General features: G+C 38.2%; 1 protein-coding gene across 5 annotated transcripts in view; it reads right to left on the reverse strand.

Moving 5' to 3' along the window:
- The window catches only part of LOC306856920 (uncharacterized protein), a 36,309-nt gene that overhangs the window by 10,704 nt on the left and 6,960 nt on the right, over positions 1 to 18,645 (reverse strand). For 2 of the 5 annotated variants that reach the window (XM_079396474.1, XM_079396475.1), the window contains one exon: positions 12,638 to 12,770. The exons of the other annotated variants lie outside the window; for them this stretch is intronic. The gene's annotated coding sequence lies outside the window, so the exon portion shown is untranslated. The remainder of the gene's footprint in view (positions 1 to 12,637; positions 12,771 to 18,645) is intronic. 5 annotated transcript variants of the gene reach the window in all.

Consider the following 18,645-nt stretch of genomic DNA (forward strand, 5'->3'; position numbering starts at 1 on the left):
TTATTGTTTCTGTATAACAAATTACATATTATAAATAGTTATACTTACGTACTGGAACAGTTTTCATACCAAACAGTCGATGTCAAACCCGGTCAAACCCGGTCACAGTCAATGCTCACCATTTTGAAGATCCCATTCCCGCCAATAGATGGCATGGTTAATTGTACTCAAGTAGGAAGGGGGATGTGTGTGATCTGCTTAATTCTGGGTTGAGCATTGTTAAGCCTTAATAATTAATTGAGTTTTTGTTTTGTTTCAAATTTCTGTGTTTTGTGTTATTATATCAGATTATGTCTTTGTTACTGTTAAAGTACATTTATTTGTTTTTCTTGAGTTTTTTTTTATTACCTTTAATTACAAAATGGTTTAGGCCAAGTAGGAGGGGCTTTGTCTTTTTAAGATGGCCTCTCAGGTTCTTTGGGGACTCGTAGAGTGAGTTGTGAGAGGGTGTTGGAGTCGCTGTCTTTTGGGTCAATTTGTTGACATAGCCAAATGATTGTTTGAACAGTTTTTGTTATTGGTTTGTTTTATTTTTAGTTTTTGGATTTGCATTGTGAACGTTTTTGTCACACTAGAAGGATGGAGACCTTCATTTTTTCACTCATGGGAATAAACACCCTGAACTTTTGACTCCATTGTCACGTCACCTTATTTTTATGCCTCCATCTGGCGGTACATTCGGAACACAGTGGTGATTATACTATTCAGAACATCCTCGGGGCCCTTCTTATTATAGTTGACACACCACTGGCTCCCTTACACTCACAATGTGATTTTGTCTCACATCTGCAACTTCATATCACATATGTTTTTGTATTTCACAATTGTGACTTATGAAAAGACCTTATACTGCGCATCGTTACTTTATTTCTTAGTTTAAACCCTATCTCGCAACAACCTTTTGTATTTTCCACTCTGAGGCTGAAAAAGGCTTCCAAACTTGTTGTCCAAATTTGGGTGCGAGCAGCACTCGTAAGCTCCTCAAATGCTAGTAGTGGAAATGCAGGTCTGCATTAATCAGACCAAACTGTTGAAGTGCAGACGGTGAGTCAGCTGCTGTCAGGAGCAAGAGTGAGTTCTCATAGTAAGTGTAGGTGCATTTGTGCAGCATGAGGTAAGTCCTTCCATGTTGTCCCAGATCCGAACGTCTGAAAGTGTGTTAGCATGAGGAGCCTCTTCCCATTTCGTCACCCAACCACTCACAGACAAACACAATCTCTGGAATGCATGTGTGCTGACATGTAGTTTGTCAGTGAGATGTAATCCTTGTGGGTGGGTGGGTGGGGGGGTCTGGTTTGGAAAGAATTGTTTAAGCTTTACGTTTTGGTGATCCAACTGGAGTTAATTCATTGTTAGGTACAGTGCAACGGTGGAAGGAAGCAATCCTCCAAACGCTCTGGAAAACCAACAGGAGAACATCTGTATGGAGGCAGAACAGTTACATGAGGTCGATTTGTAACAAGCCCAGAGGGGAGGGAGAGGCACCCTAATGAGATGACGTTATCGGAGTTGCTGTGAGAAGTTTTGCTGTGAGAAAGCTCCAATCTGCTCTGTCAGCAGGTAAAAAGACCACAGGCTTGTATATCTGATTCATCAAACTTTATTCATGCAAAAAGCACATTTCCAAACCTGGAAAGTTTACAGTGAGCCAACACGTCAACGCACCGCCAGAGAGTTTGCTGTAATGATACCCGCAGCAATATTTAGTGCATATTCTGTGCTAAGAAACGAAAACTAAATATGCACCCTCATACACTCGTTCCTGAGGGATAATGAGACGTCTGGCTCTGAAATCGGAGAACTCCTTCCCCACTGCGCATTCCCAAGTGCCAGAACGTTCACTGTAATTTACCAAAAGTGGCTGCTGCTGCTGCCATAAAGCATGTGTTTAACATTCCAGCCCTTTTCTCAGGGCTCATGTGTGTCTATTATACTCCCTTTCTTTCGCTCTCTCAACTTCGGATGGCTAAATTTGAGCACAAGTATGATGTGTCTTTGCCGTACTTCACATGAGGATCATCTCTCTCCCTCAGAGACACCCAAAGTCCCAGGCAGGAAATGGGAGTTTACATTGGCCTGACATTGCAGGGAGAAAACAAGTGGGCTCAAGTGTTCAGTGACTGCCGTACGGCTGCAATAGAGCCCCATCCCCCCACTCAAGCTTCCCTCCCACGCCTGCTCTCCCACTCAGTCAGGGGGAGAATGCCGCTAGGGCCCTGGCCAGGACTTGGGGCTCAGGGCCTGGGATACAGGAAGAAGCTGTCAGCCTCTTATAAACACGAGCGGTTCTGCACCCACGACAAACTAGCGCCTGAGGGAATGCTCCAACGCCGCCGTACTGTCTGTGTCAAACTGGCTGCACACAAAAAGTCACGCATTTCTCACCACAGGTATTCTAAACTTCAACGATCTCTGCTGTTAGTACACCAGACCACTGTTATGTCTCCTGGCTGTGTCTGAAACTGAACGTGCTCGTTGCCCAGTCAGTCAATGAATTAAGAGGGTTTACGCATGATGGTAACCGGTTACGGACCGCCTTACGGACGACATCGTAACATCACATCTGATGACCAAAGAACAGTGCTTCTAAAATGGTGGTACCACCAGTGGTATGAGGGCCCTGTACAAAAAGCATATATTACAACAATCAACATCACTACAAATTTATAATACAGTAAGACAATTATAAAATACAACAAGTACACATTACAACAATTTTTAAACATACTCTATCCTCTCAACAAAAACCAATATCACCAATATGCCTTTAAATTCACCAATAGACAAATTTATCTAGTTTTACATCTTTTTGCAGATTATTCCATGCCCAGAGTGCATAATGTGAAAATGCAGTTTTACCCAGTTCTGTACAAACACGAGGTACGTTAAAAAGCAAACACTTGGAAGAGCATAGCTGGTAATTGCCAGAACAAAGACAAAGACGAATACAGAGATAAGCTGGAAGTGTACCTAACATTGCTTTATAGATAAAAATGTACCAGTGCTGTTTTCTACATATAGCTAATGATGTCCAACCCACCATCTCATATAAAATGCAATGATGAGTATGATATTTTGCATTTGTAATAAAACGTAGTGAAGCATGGTATCCCGAATCAAGGCTTGTTAAGATAGAAGAGGCCGCACGCATATATAATATATCACCATAATCAAGCACAGTTTGGAAGGTAACCTAACATCATTTAACAAAAAGGAATATATAATTTCCTGGAAGACCACTACAAAAATACTGTATATTTAATATTTTTGAAAAATTGCTGCACAAATAAAGTGTACATGTTATTATAATTTTCAGAAACACCACTATAAAAAATGCATAGTTTATTATAGTGTTGTGAAAAATAAATACAAAAACAAGTTTTATTTTACAATTTTCTGAAAAATAACTACAAAATAGTGTGTATATTGTATATTTTTACAGAAAAGAAATACAGAAATAAAGTCTATTTTTTCACAAAAGAGGTGTATATTTTATTTTACTTCTTGAAAAAACCTACAAAAGTTTGTTTTATTCAAATTTTCTGTAATATCACTTCAAAAAGTATATAGTTTATAATTTTTCAATATTCTTTTTTTTTTTTTTTTCAGGATGGGAATTTCAAAAGACTGAAGAGGCTCTCGCAGCACCTCAATTGTCTTAACAGCAATATTTATATCCAAATATGGCACTGTGTTACTTGCAGTTCATAAGTTTAGACTGAAAGGGAATGGAAGAGAACAGAATGATTTTTTTTTAGTACGTGAATGTTTTAATGTGCAAAAAAGTTCATTTATAAATTAACAAACTTTTTAAATGCTCCACCAGACACCTGTTTTATTCTTTCAACTGATTGCTGGGCTTCAAGAGCAGAATTGAGGGAAATCATAAGCATGGAAGGACACATCTGTGCTACCTTCAGAAATTACCAGATGGAGGCATTTAAATGAACAGATCTACATAATGGATTCATATGTTCCTTGATCACTTCCTACTTCCATATACGGCATTTTTTTCAGCTTCTGGATCAATGGTGTGGGAAAGCGAGTTTAATGACACAGTTTTGCTTATTTCTAGAGCAGACTTGACACATGAGAGAATCACACATCTCTATCTCAAAGTTCACCTAACATAACCCACATCTTTCAACGTCTGTCCATTAGATGTGCCCCAGTACAAACAGTACTAGTCTAATTACAGACAGAGACACTTCTGCATCACCTTCTCCAAGGTCTCCCATGAACAATAGCATCTAAACAAAACCAGTAAACAAAATGCAAACAAAGGCCCTCATCTCTCTCTCTCCAAGAGCTTCGGAGTTTGCCAGAGGGCCGCTGGAGAAGCAGAGAAACTTTATTACAGAATAATGAATCACACACTCACTAAGTCACAGGGTTGCTGAAGATGAATGTGCTCTCTGTTGGTTTTCTTGGAGCTGCGTGTTTACTAACCAATGACGCAGGCTGCACTTGATCAGAGACATGTGTTTCTGAGGTCTCAGTTCCAGTGAGACGGCAGGGGAAGGAGAGCCGAGCGCAAATGTGTGGCGCCTGGGCTCTCTTGGCCCCGATTCTGCTACACACACAGGGGTTGGGGTAACTGTGGGGGTCACACGGAGAAAAATAAACCATGTAAACCTCAGGACAGGAAGCATACTGCAGCGAGGATATTCACATTAAGTGAGAGCATGAAGCCTCTAATTTCACTCCGTGCACTGGTTTTGAACCTCATTGCAAGTCCCCAAAATCTTCCCATATGCTTAGGGAGCAAACAAAAGACTTTAAGAAGCATCCCATAGTGACCTTAGTAATAATAGCTATTGAACTTCAAGGTCTGCCTACTAGTGAAGTGAAGTGAAGTGACATACTGCCAAGTATGGTGACCCATACTCGGAATTTGTGCTCTGCATTTAACCCATCCAACGTGCGCACACACAGCAGTGAACACACACACACCGTGAACACACACCCGGAGCAGTGGGCAGCCATTTATGCTGCGGCGCCCGGGGAGCAGTTGGGGGTTCGGACACCAAATGGTGGTGGCACCAAATATGATTGCAAACACAAATATGATTGTTTCACTCCCATCTTACACTCCACAGATAAGTAGTAATTTGTATTAAATAATTTGCATAATTAGCATTTATTATTCTAGGTTTATGTTCATTTATACATATAATGTTAATTTACAAATATATATACAGGGAATGTGTCGTATCAGTTATATCCATTACTTCTGCATTCTGAATCTTGCATTCGATGATGACACACACAAACCAGGATGAAGATGAGGGAGCTGACTTTGAGAGAAAAGCAAGCAATTTGGATGCTAAAAGAAAAGAGGAAGTCAATTATAGCTATAGCAAAAACAAAGGGCATGGAGAAATCAAGAGTTTGGAAACCACCAGCGACACCAGCAACCAACAACGACCTGATCGGCTGAGAAAACAACAGTAGCTGATGACAGACAAATCATAAAAGCTGTGAAAATTAACCCTAAAAGACGTGTCTGTAAAATCACCAACAACTTCCAGAAAGCTGGGGTGATGCTCTGACAATTTACTGTCCTCAGGAGACTTTGACACACAGAATTACAGATGCTACACAGCAAGATGCAAACCTCTGACCAGCACCAAAAATAGAAAGGCAAGATTAGAGTTTGCAAAAAAGCACAAAGGTGAGCCAGAAGAGTTTTGGAACTATGTTTATGGACCGATGAGACAAAGATGAACCTTTATCTAAGTGATGGGAAAGCAAAAATGTGGAGAAAAAAAGGGAACTGCAAATGATCCCAAGCATACAGCCTCATCTGTAAAGCATAGCGGAAGTGGTGTCATGGCATGGGCATGTATGGCTGTCTCTGGAACAGGCCCTCTCAACTTTACTGATGACTTAATGTATGATGACAGTAGCAGAATGAATTTGGAAGGGTACAAAGCCATCTTGCCTACCAATATTCAAGAAAATGCCACCAGATTCATTGGGAAGTGCTTCATATTGCATCAGGACAATGACCCAAAACATCCTGCCAGTTCAGTCAAGCAATTTATAAGGGCAAAGAAATTGAAAGTCTTAATCTAATTGAACATTAATTTCACCAGCTGAAGAGGAAAGGTAGAAACTTCCCAAAACAAGCAACAATTGGGATTGGCTGCATTAAAGGCTGCAAAATCATTTCAAAGGATGAGACCAAGAGTCTAGTCATGTCTATGGGTCCCAGACTCACTGCTGTGATTGTGCGCTAGGGATCTGCAACTAAATAATAGCTTTTAATCTTTTATATCTGCCTTTTGTTCAACTGTCACAATACTTATGCTCACATCAATGAGTGGGATGAACTCTAAAAGTGCTGTTCTTTTTATTTGGTAAAACATGTATGTGTGAAACGGCTAATAATAAAATGTGACATTCTGTAGTTTTGTCTCATATTCATCTTTTAATCATATTTGCAAATGTCTTGACTCCACAGCCAACAGAGCAATTTTGTCTTTACTGTTCCAATATTATGGAGGGCACTGTATATATATATATATATATATATATATATAAAATTGTTTAATGCATTTTAATTCATAATACATATATATAATTGTATAATATACATTCATAATACATTTTGAAATGTGCATTTTAATGTAACATCTTAAAATCTTAAAGACGTATTTGTATATGTAGAAATTAACATTACCTAGATTAATAAATGCTGTAAAAGTTAATTCATTGTACCTAATGCATTAACTAACCAAATAATCTTATTATAAAGTGTTACTGAATCAACCTTATGCCTGACCCTTTCAAAAAACAGATTGCACTTCCATTTGCTGCCACTAGTTGTGCATACATTACACACTTTGCCTTTAAGGTCTAACAAAATTACAACTTTTCACATGGTTCTTGATGAATTATTAGAGAGTTTACTACGTTCATGGACACGGCACGTAACAATTAGCATTTACAGTTTTTCTCGATTGCTTAAACACATTTCTTGAAACTATGCCTCGTATTCTCAAAACAGTAAACACGAATCCATAACTTCTAACTCAATTCCCCAAACTTCCTATATTCAGATCGAAATGAAGCTCTCCAATCAAAACAACTCAATCTTGCTGAAAAACCAAACTTTGCTCTCAGACATGACACACAAAAAAAAACCACACACACTACAACACAGTTTTACACACTGATGAGATAAATTCAAAACAATAATACAAAAACCGGTAATAAGTGTTGCTTGTGGTACTCCCCAAATGTTTTATTCCTCAATTTAATGTACTGTAGAGTACAGTACAATACAGCAAACAACAAAAATAATTATTCTGCCCCAGTATCCCGTCTTTGGTCTGGGACAGGCCAAAGAACCTCTTCAACATCACAGGCTATACTGGCCCTGGCCTGGCAGCGGGGGTAAAATCCTCTCGCATGCCTGATGTCCTTGTGTCATTGTTCACAAACAAGATAGGCAAAATGCTTAGTCATGTTGTCAAAATAACTCTGTTAGTGTTACCTGATGTAAACTATGGGAACAGTTTGGATGACAGTCTCTGTACTGAGATGCAGAAGGCTGCACTTCTTATGTATGCCATATATCCATTTCAAAAGTACAAATGTACACATTACTGTATGTGGGATATTGATTGAAAAAGACTGGAAATGATTCACAGTTACACTTTTACTAGTGGTCTGACCAAAAAAAACAAACAAAAAAAAACATTAAAACGTCATTGTGAATAGAATAGAAAAAGAAATATGTGCACAAAGGCGAAAATAAAAATGAGGAAGTCCACTATCAGAATTTGTAAGTCTTGTGTTGTCATCTTTCTATATATGCTTTCCAATTGAAGGTTCATGAGATGTACCTTTGAGCTATTTCAGAGAACTGGTTTGTCATTGGTTGATCTATATTCTCTTCATTAGTGAAAGTCAAGATTCACTTGAACAATTCATGGCAAATTTATAAAAAGTCTAATAGAAATGTGTAGAAAATATGCTTGACAGTTTGACAACTAGATCAACCGTTTTGCATTTACCGTAATGATTTATATGATATGGTTTTGAGGGTTAAGTCTATAGCACAGAGAACTATACATTTTGAGCAACATATTAGCAACTGATAATGTAGGAAACCACAGAGAAATGTACATAATCAGTTGCATGAATGTACCAAAGCAATCCCAACTTGTTCAAAAGAATGAGAAACGTATGGTGTGTACAATTGACTAGATGATGTGGAGGTTGAACAAGTAGTTTTGAGAATTTCATTTCTGATCTGAGAAATGCACCAAAGCCACTGAAAAAAACTGTAAGCTGACTTTGGCCCTTTTTTCTATATCCATCGAAGGTTCTGATTGGTGTGTGATACATTTTAACTCCTAGTGTTTCCACTTGGGTAATTGTGTGCTAATTGAGCTCAAACTGTGCAGACTTGAGTGAACAATATTGAATGCTAGTGCTTTCTAAATGATCACATGGTGTAAGCACTGAGAAATGTAGGGATTTGTGTGTAGAGTTTTGCAGTACAAGTTCACCAAATCTGACTCGTGTTAACGCAGAATATAGAGTTTATAGTTCAGCAAAATGGGTGTGCTTTTTGAAAAATGGCGTTATGGTTTTGAAATTTTAGTTCAAAAGCCTGGTTATAGTGTTTTAGCAGTCAAGAAAAACTGTAAGACCATGACACACCACTTACTTGAAATATCCTCATCAATGCACATTGCTTAAAGTCATGTAGAAATGCCTAATGACTCATGACTGAAATTTTTGCCAAAACAAGAGAAACATCCTTGACTGTAAAAATGAATGTAGGCGTTGGCTGAAAAACTAAGCGTGAGGGAAGTGAGGCACATGGAGGATGTAAGTCCAATTTTAGGTCTCTGCCTCGCAGGTCGTACTTAACTTGTTCCTGAGCATTATATCCTGTGCTCAGCTCCCGCTGCCCAGGCTTTTCCTCACATATGTGAAGGGAAAAGAGTGTTGTTATTCACAGGTTCAATCTCAGATGGACAAGTGTCAAAACTTTAGATCAATGGAACCTTGCGGCATTTCGAGACTTTGACTCTTGGATTTCCTGTTGTTGTTGTGGACCTGTAAAAGGGGGCGTGAGATGGAGAACTACTGACTGGGTGTGTTCCGAACAACTGTCCTTCAAATATAAAAAAATAAAAATAAATGAATGCTTGATTGATGAAAAGCTGTTTATACACCAGAATCACGTGGGGGTGGCTCTCAGTTTACCGAACTAACTACATTTAACAAACTAACACTAACACGTCTATCTACAGCTGTCATATAACATCATGCAACCCACCAGCACCTTCCCCCAACACAAATACGTACGCCCAGGGGTGGTCTTTTGTTGCAGCAGCCTTGTAATGACGAGAAGCACTTTGCAACCTCGCGGTCACCCTGATCTACAGGCAGTCTCTAATCCACTATGAGGGATCGTTCTGGTCTTCTCATCCTGTTGTTTGGAGGAGTTTGACAACCCACAATCTCTAAACTAACATATTATGAGAGGGGGGATTCGCTCATTAATGTCAAAGATCTTGAGCAGGAAATGAGATGAAACTCCTCCAAAACTCACAACCACATGCATTCATATTCTCATATATGCTAGCATGGGTGCATCAAGCACTTTGAGGGGGGGCATGTGAGATTCGACTCCGGACATCCCTCTTTTGGGGGGTCCAAAATACTCATTATAGGGAATATAATGTTTATGTATTTTTTGGGGGCCCTGAGAGAAAATTACTCCATATGCATTGCATATAAGTCACACACCACATTTGAGCCCTACATGCTGCCATTTACTAACATTAATGAATACAGGTTAAACAAAGCAGATATTCTTGCCTTCTTGTTCTCCTCTGTCAGTTTAACAACTCTCACATGCTGAAGTGATTAAACTGCAGCTTGTTGTTTTCCCTTCCCAAAGTAAAAAGGCTTCACGCAAAGAATGCTGAAAGATTTGCCACCCAACTGAGTTTTGGGTTATAGGAATGTTGGCTTGAAATATAAAAACTCTAATGAGCCATGAACATCCAGTCTAAAATCAAAAAGTTTTCAAAGGTAAAGTCAGTCGTGTTATTAAATATCGTCATGGTAGACCAAAGCATTTCCCTACATTCAACCTCTTGACTCTGTCTGACATCAATTTGTGATGCAGAGACTCTGTGGTGACCATGAAATCTAGAAAGAGGAGATTTGAAACAGATACTCCATGTAAGGGAAGTATGGGAATCTTAGGAGGTCATTTATAATTAACTTCACTGCAAAAAAAAATCGACTAAAGATTTTATAAACAATACAATTTAGAAATACAAAATGATTTAATCTAAAATGCTAATTATATTTTGTGTAAATAAAAAATTCTCGTTTTGATTTTTATTATCTTTGAAATTTAGTTGTAAAGAATTTTGCAATGTTCTGAAAGATACCTTTCATTGTTCGCCATCAACACTGGGTAACATTATAAGAATAGCTCTTTCTCTTTTGCTCCCATGTTCACTTACAACACATACACAAAAGTAGTTGTGTGTTTAGGCAGTAGTATGTGGACCGGTGGTCTTTCACAGTACTGTTTTAATGCAGAGCTCAATCAAAAGAACCTGTCTCTCACTGGAACGCTAAATGAGTGACACTCACCCACCATGCCAGACATTCACACCTTAGATCAAAGAACTGTAGGATAACGGCTTTTGCTCACATACCAGTAAACTTCGGCCAGCCCCCTCCACCCACCCTCACTTTTAACACCTCAGTGATAAGTCTGAAGTGGGCAAATGGCACAGACACCTGTCTGCAATTCAAACACTGACATCGTCCTTGTGCAATCACCTGTCGGCCATCAGTTGTGAAAGGGCTTCTCACTTTTACGAAGCAGGAAGGGGCTTTTCATTGTCTCTGCGAAATGGTCGGCTTGTTAAGTGGTTTGGGTCTCTGTGCATGGACCAGGGAGCTTGAATCACCCTCTAAATGGCCCTTTACAAAACAAACACTCATGTTTGCTTAGAAAGATGCATTAAATGCATGCATTAAAGAGGATGACACCTAAGTGAACTTTTTTTTGCATTGCTACTTTTCAAATAGGCCGCAATTATTTTTAATTAAATTGTTTAGGTAAAGTTAATTTATATTTAAAAGGAGTTTTATGTGTACAATGAGAACTAGTGTTGTAAATCTCAAAAAAGCAAGGCAGAAAATAGGGATGAGGAGAATAAGAGAACATCAGAGGGTTGAGGGAGGAAATCCCACAGCAACCTGACCTCCATTTGAGCCAACATTACACATGAGTTTACCTACTCTCTCTTTCCCTTTTTCTCTCTCTCTGGGTGTGGTAGGTACATCAAAAGCTACATGTCCCCATAGACTATTCCCGTTTAGGACATTTTGGCAAAAACAAGCAAGGTGGCACCAGCCACAAAAACACAGGCAATTTTTGAAACAAACATCTAAACAAAGCACACAATTATATGTCTCCCATATAAATATGCACAAAACCTAGCAAGTGCATTCCCACAGTCTTGCGAAGCATCAGAGATAGAGGTCTCTTAAAGCGTTGCATTCCTCTGCACTCATCCACAGAAGAGGAAACAGAGCCCTCTATGTCATCTGCTCATTCAGAGAGCTCATGGTCTGCATGTGATTTCAATATGGACATGGCAAGTCAACAGAGGGTCTGTTCACATTCATGCTAATGCGGGAGCGGCTGTTGAAACGTTTCAGCAGGAAATTAAACAAATCTTTTGGAATTTATATGTTTTCGTGAGGTTGTTATATTTGTAACAAAGAGATCAACAAGCAAACAAAATAAATGTGTTATATTGGCAGAGAAAGCCTTATGGAATACAAGGAAAACACATGCATCAATTTGTCCTGCATGAAAAAGAAAAAAAAAATCTTACAAAAAAGACAACTACTAATAAAAAAACAAACATAAAATAGATATTAAAAAGTAAATTATAATATACATTATATATTACAAAAATAAACATTTATTTGTATTGTTTTAAAGGTGATTTTTACTTGAAGACAATATATATACACATTTGAAGTGGATCAAAAAAGTTAATCAAAGTTTTGATTTTAGAACAACTTTGATGAAAGGTTTTGATCCACTTCAAATGTTGACTACTGTATGTATATATCATATATGATATCCCAATCCTAGGTAATAAATCAAAAATAATAATAAATCAAAAATAAATAAAAATGTGATATCAATTGGAATATACATTTATTTGTCTTGATAAACATTTATTTATCTTAAGGATTATTAGGCTTTTTACTGGAAGACAGTACAAAAATATTAATAATGAAAACGATTTTGGTACGTTCATCTAAATTTGGTTTTAGAAAAAACTCTTCGGTCAGCCTGAACAGATTTCTTTTACTTACTAAAAAACTGTTGCAAGGATGTTTTTTAAACCTGGTTCTCACAAGAGCATTAACAGTGCTCTGTCTTTTCAGCAGAGGCAGCATATTAGTGTTAGTGAGGGATATGGCAAGTGCAGTGACGGGTGGGGGTGGCCGAGGCACCTTGCAACAGCTGGACTGAATTAGCCGGGGGGATCGGGGGTGCGGGGGGGCTCTGAGACTGCTGGCGCCAGGAGTAGGCCAGCAGGTCAGGGTGGATGAAGATTACCAAAACACAAGCGGGCAGCCATGCCCTGCGGAGGGACGGGGAGGAGGGGGGAGCAGGGGTTCCTGGCTCACAGGCCTTCAGTCACAGGATGGGGCGGCAGGAGGACTTCCACTTCCTGTCAGATAACCCTTTCCTGTCCATATGACATCCAGAGAAAGAATGCCAGAAAAGAAAAACAGTGAATGCAGATATTCATGTGACAAAGAAATATAGAACAACGCACCTTTCTTGTCAGAGTTAAGTAGTTAGTGGTTTTTGCTGAAACGTTCTCTCGCATCGTAGTTCATCTCTGAGCGAACATGACATGAAATCAAGATATTTAGAATTAGTGAGAGAACAGAATGAAAACAGAGAGAACATTGCTGTAAAGCTCTAAATATAGACATTTTATTAGATTTGGAAGCCAAATGGTGTGTAAACACACTCAGCCACCATGTCTGGATGTGAAGGGGGGAATGTTCAAGAACAAATTCCATATGAGGTAGAGAAACACATTTACAGACGTTACAGGCATGTAGACCTCAGAATTTGGTATCTAATGTACAAACAGGCACTGAGAAAACAGCAAGGAGTTACTTCAAACTACCTTTGTTTTGCCTTAGTGTAATCAATTAATCACAGCCCCACTGAACAAAATTAGTTTATAAATAGGAACTGTAGCAGAAATATTTTAAAAACTGAGTGTATGAAAGCCTTGTTAACTAAATGGTCATTGTCAGTCTATGAACAATGATTTACTCGCCACAGTTAACTATGGTTAAAGCGGCACATAAGGCCATCTTGTGGCCGATTAAAATACAACGCTCCTAAAAAGTTAGTAAAGGTATTTACATTCAAGTAAATATAACTAACACTACAGTAATTACATGAACAGACCTAGAGAATCCTAGGAAAGAAGTGGCAGTCACCATTAGTCATTTCCCCTTTAAACCAGGATCAATGCTTAGTCATAAAAACACTAACATGTTGCATCACTGTTTGTCTGGACAGAACGCACTTCAGATGACATGATTGGGAACAGTTCTGTATTTCATCAGTAGTCTTACGTCAAATGTGAAAAGCAAGTCGTCCAATCACTCAAGTAGGGCTCGCTGCAGTCCACAAGATCCAGGGGGCGTGGTTGGATCCACATCTAGGGGGTGGAGATTGGTAGGTTTAGGGATCAGGGGGTGGAGATTGGTAGGTTTAGGGGTGGAGATGGGGTGGGTTTAGGGATCGGGGGTGGAGATGGGTAGGTTTAGGTATATGTAAGGTGGGAGGAGTTGGATCTGGATCCAACCTCGCCCTCTGGATCCTGTAGGTTGCAGACAGACCCGCTAACTGCACCTGCACTTCCACTGCCAGTGACTACACAATATCTCTAGAGGGCGTCACAAGCACTTCACTTCAGTACATCACAGGCTACAGGGTTGAAATACGTTTATATACTGAGGCATTATTTTAAAGTAGCTAAGCTAATTGACATGTTCAGAGGAACACGTTTCTCACAAATTTCTTTCTCTTTTATCAAACACACCTGAAACATTAAGGTCTTCAGGATCGCGTGAAAATTAAAGGCAGGTGTGTTTGATTACAGTTTTTTTTTCTGATGTTGCTATAGCTATTAATTGGACAAAGTAGGCTGTAATTAAGTTATATGGAAACCGTTTTTTTAATTTTGATGATGGTTATGGTGTATAATGGCTGTGACAGAAAATATAAGTAATCCAATAATTACACGTTAGTAACATTCTAGTTAGTGTCTCTGATTAATTTCAAAGTAGAATGTTGCTACTTTCAGGTAAGGCAGTTAAATTATGGGATCTCTTTCGTTACATAACCTTGCTACACTCTTAAAAATGATTATATTTTATGCGTTGTTACTACAACTGGATATCATTGTATATGCACAGCATCTCAATATGCTCTAAATTGTCAGTTCAGTGTCATTAAATGCAAAATTAACACCTAATTTACTAGAAGGGTCTAGTGACACTGCTCAAGTGCCTGAGACTCTGCCAAGAAACAGCACTTCTCAAGATGCTTCGGGGTTCACACCAATACCCCAGAATGCTAGAAGTGCAAGTGATCCACACAACTGACACCTTTTCTCCCACTGTGGACAGATATCAAGCCCCTGAGGAGTGCCATTACATGTGTCAAAGTAGTATTGCCATATTTTCCTGCCAAGCCGTGTATTATACATAGTGCTAAAGTAATTGAACTACCCGATTTTCAGAGTTAGGTAGTGCTGCAAAATGTATTCACTTACAGACATGGAGGCACAAAAAATACTGTAAATGCTTATTCATATCACTAAAAAGCACTTGTTTTTGTATTTACACAGATATGCCAGACATTTTAAGAGAGGACACATTAAATTTAAAAATGTTTAAACTTGTGTTTTTGTGTTAACATCAAGAAACAAATTAATTTCTGTTATTAATGTTGTTATAATTATTATTATTTCTTGTATCTAAACTTAGGAGGATGGCTATACAGTATATTCATAGTAAATAGATGTTAATATTGTGTTATATTTTTGCACAATTTTGCCAATGAAAATATTACCTATAAAGCCACAGCAGAACTGTTGTGTGTCTTTGAGCAACATAGCGGTGCTTAGTTTCTCAGTGAATCCGCATTTTGAACGAATCGTATGAACCAATGATTCAAAGTCTCATTCACAGAGAGAGCCGTTTACTTAAAGCTGCAGTCCGTAACTTTTTTTGGTTAAAAATGATCCAAACTCAATATTTGAGCAAGTAGTCTACATAACCAGCCAGTGTTCAAAATTATCGCCTTACTTTAGCCCGATTCACAATTGTTAGCTTATAATAATGTTTTCTAATTTGAGTGGTACGGGTAGGTTTTCGTGGGAGATTCGAGCATGGCACTGCGTCATTATGTCACGTCTGTAAACATAAAGATGTTGTCCCGGCTAGTAGGCTATCACAGGTGAGGATATTGAAGGTGGCGGAGGATATTTTTAGCCTTTTCTCACAGCAGCAAGAATAATTAAATGTATAATTTTGAAGGCGGATTGTAATCCAGAAAGGATTGTGTTTATGAAACACATGTGAATGAAATGAAATTATATTTCAGTTTTAAATGTGCTTCTGAATACAGATAGCCTGGGATTACACAAGATTTGTATTTTAAAGAAAACCAGTTTGAAGGGAGGATAATTTGCTTTTTGGGTTAAAAGAATTTTATGAAATTCGAAAGGCATGACAATTAGTTTAGACTGTACAAAAATTTTAATCTACATGTTAATACACACTATACGGTGTATAGTATACACAATGCTGATGTTGTTAACCTTAATAATTTGAGAATAAAGTAATACAATAATAATAATTAGCACAGTTTGATGCTATATGAGCTAACGGATCGTTAGATTTAATTACCATTGGTAGCGAGATTTATTGTAATGCTTTTTTCCTCGGTTGGTCAGAACAAACGTGGCAGACTTGTTACTTGTTCAGAAGGCAATATACGGTGAAAATTCTTATTTGGGTCATATATTCCAAGACATAGGCTAGAATCTGTGATTGAGAAGTGCAGTAAACATCCACACCGGTGCGGTGACTGACACACATACTCTTCAAAACATTAGATTCATCCGCGCTGGAGCCGTGACAGAGCACATCCCACGCAAGCTAGATAATTCCGCAAGTAACTGCAATTCCAGGTTTTCAAACAGAGATGGCGACAAAGAGGCAAAATTTACAGACTGCAGCTTTAATTCCTGAATGAATCAGCCATTTGAACAAATCAAATGAATAAATGACTCATAAAAGACATGTACTGCCACCTGCTGTAAAATTAAATAAAATAATAAAATAAAATAATTTACTTACCCTCAAGTCATTTCAAACCTGAATGACTTTCTTACGTGCAACATAAAAGAACGTATTTGAAGACTGTTGGTAACTAAGCTGTTTCATTACCAGTGACTTTCATTGAATGAACAAAAAACTGAGATGTTTCTCCAATTATATTCATTTACTTTCCATAGTTTATGTTAGGCCATTGTAGCCTAAGTTGAATCAACTAAAATATTTATTTCTAAAGCTACTATTTGTAACATCTACTTGATACCTTCTCATTTAACACAATAATAGCTTTAAATAATAATTTGTGGGCGCAGCAAAATAAATTGTGATTAATTAGATTAACTAATCGCTGCACCGTATAATTAATTAGATTAGTTAACGGTGCTGTGAGGGTGTTTCTAATACAGCAGCTGTGGGAGTAATGGAAAATTTGACATTGTTCTTTCTTCTGACTGCCACTATCAGTCCCTCTATACAGCCTATATATAATAGACATATTCGGTACATTCTACTATTTCCCAAATGTGTCCTCATCTTCCAAATACAATAGAACGTCATCTTTGACAAGAATCACTGACTGCATGCTGTAGTGTAGATTTATAATGAGCTGAGGTGCCGTCCTGACATGTCTGCTTGCAAAAACAACATTCATACATATAGCATCATGAAATATACATTTTACTGTATTCCGTAAAGTAAGTTTTGTGCTTATTTATTTATTAGATCTCCTCTAACTAAATAAATAAACTAAGAAAAGTACACTTAAAAATAAAGGTGCTTCACAATGCCATAGAAGAAGCTTTTTTATCTTAATGGTTCCATAAAGAACCTTTAACATCTAAAGAACCTTTCTGTTTCACAAAAGGTTCTTAGTGGTGAAAGAAGGCTCTTCAGATTATAAAAAGATAAGAAAGAGGTGGTTCTTTAAAGAACCTTTGACTGAATGGTTCTTTGTGGAACCAAAAATGGTTCTTCTTTGGCTTTGCTGCGAAGAACCTTTTAAGCACCTTTATTTTTAAGAGTGTAGTATTGCCATGGCAATGTGGCCATGCCTCTTCTGTTTAACGAAATTGACAGAGTTAAAGTAGTGAAGCGCCCTCTACTGACTAAGTCTAAATGTTTTGATTGGAGCTCTACTATCTGTTTAACTGAAGATAGAATACATGAACAATTTACTAGAACAGACATGAGTATGTGCAATATTTTCATTTACAGCTACCAAAATATGCTTGCTAAGAGTTTTGTGTTTTCAAACAAACGTGAAGGGAATGATAAAGAATTTTAAAAAAGGCCTTCACAGTTCAGATGCAGCTCTTTAGTCTTTGAGAAAGGCATGCTGAAAGCCATCTGTGTCATGGGCAGGCTGTCTGCGTTTAAGCAGTTGCTCCATGAGACAGGTGCCACGCTCCCCCGGGATGGTTCAGAGGCAGAGTAAACTTACTTCAGAAGTGGGCAAACCCCCTCACATTCCAAACCACCTTAAATATTAACTGTGGCCTCTGGCATGTGAATCACTGCCCTCATATGGTTCAGAGAAACCATGAGTAAAGCCATGAGGAGAACAATGTAAATGTGTTTACACCTCATTCATCTGATGTACATGCTGTCTTCAGGTAGCCTGAGAGATGATCTCCGCACAGATGGCACTCAGCAAGGCATGCCAACTATATTAGCAAGATCTCCATACTAGCAAGTTATCAGAGCAACAACTGGTCAGACAAATTAATAAGGTTTAAAATTTCTTAAGACGATGAGGGACAGAGCTGCTTCCACTCTATGCCCATGACAGAGCCTTTATGTTTTTTTTTTTTGCTCAGCAGCTTAAATAAAACTTAAAACTTGTTCGGGAACCAGGCCTGTGCTCCTCTGCCATGCTGTTTAGTAAATAAAAAAATAAAAACATCTAATCAATACATTTATTTATTTACCAGACAATTAATACACAAAAGGAGTCATAACTGATTAATTAATATAAACTTTTGTCAGATTGTTTAAAACATTGAATAGCCTGATTTTGTTAACTAACACCGTTTTAAAATGTTTCTGTTGTTTCTCCTTCCCCGTTCTCCTCAGACTCGATGCTCACACGGTTTGCTAGATGTTACAAGAAACTAATGGTACTGACAGCATTAGCCAACAAGCCTTACAGTGCAAAGTGATGATTTGCTCATAGAGCTATTTGGATAGATG

Source organism: Barbus barbus, assembly GCF_936440315.1.
Source record: "Barbus barbus genome assembly, chromosome: 37".
Taxonomy (NCBI): domain Eukaryota; kingdom Metazoa; phylum Chordata; class Actinopteri; order Cypriniformes; family Cyprinidae; genus Barbus; species Barbus barbus.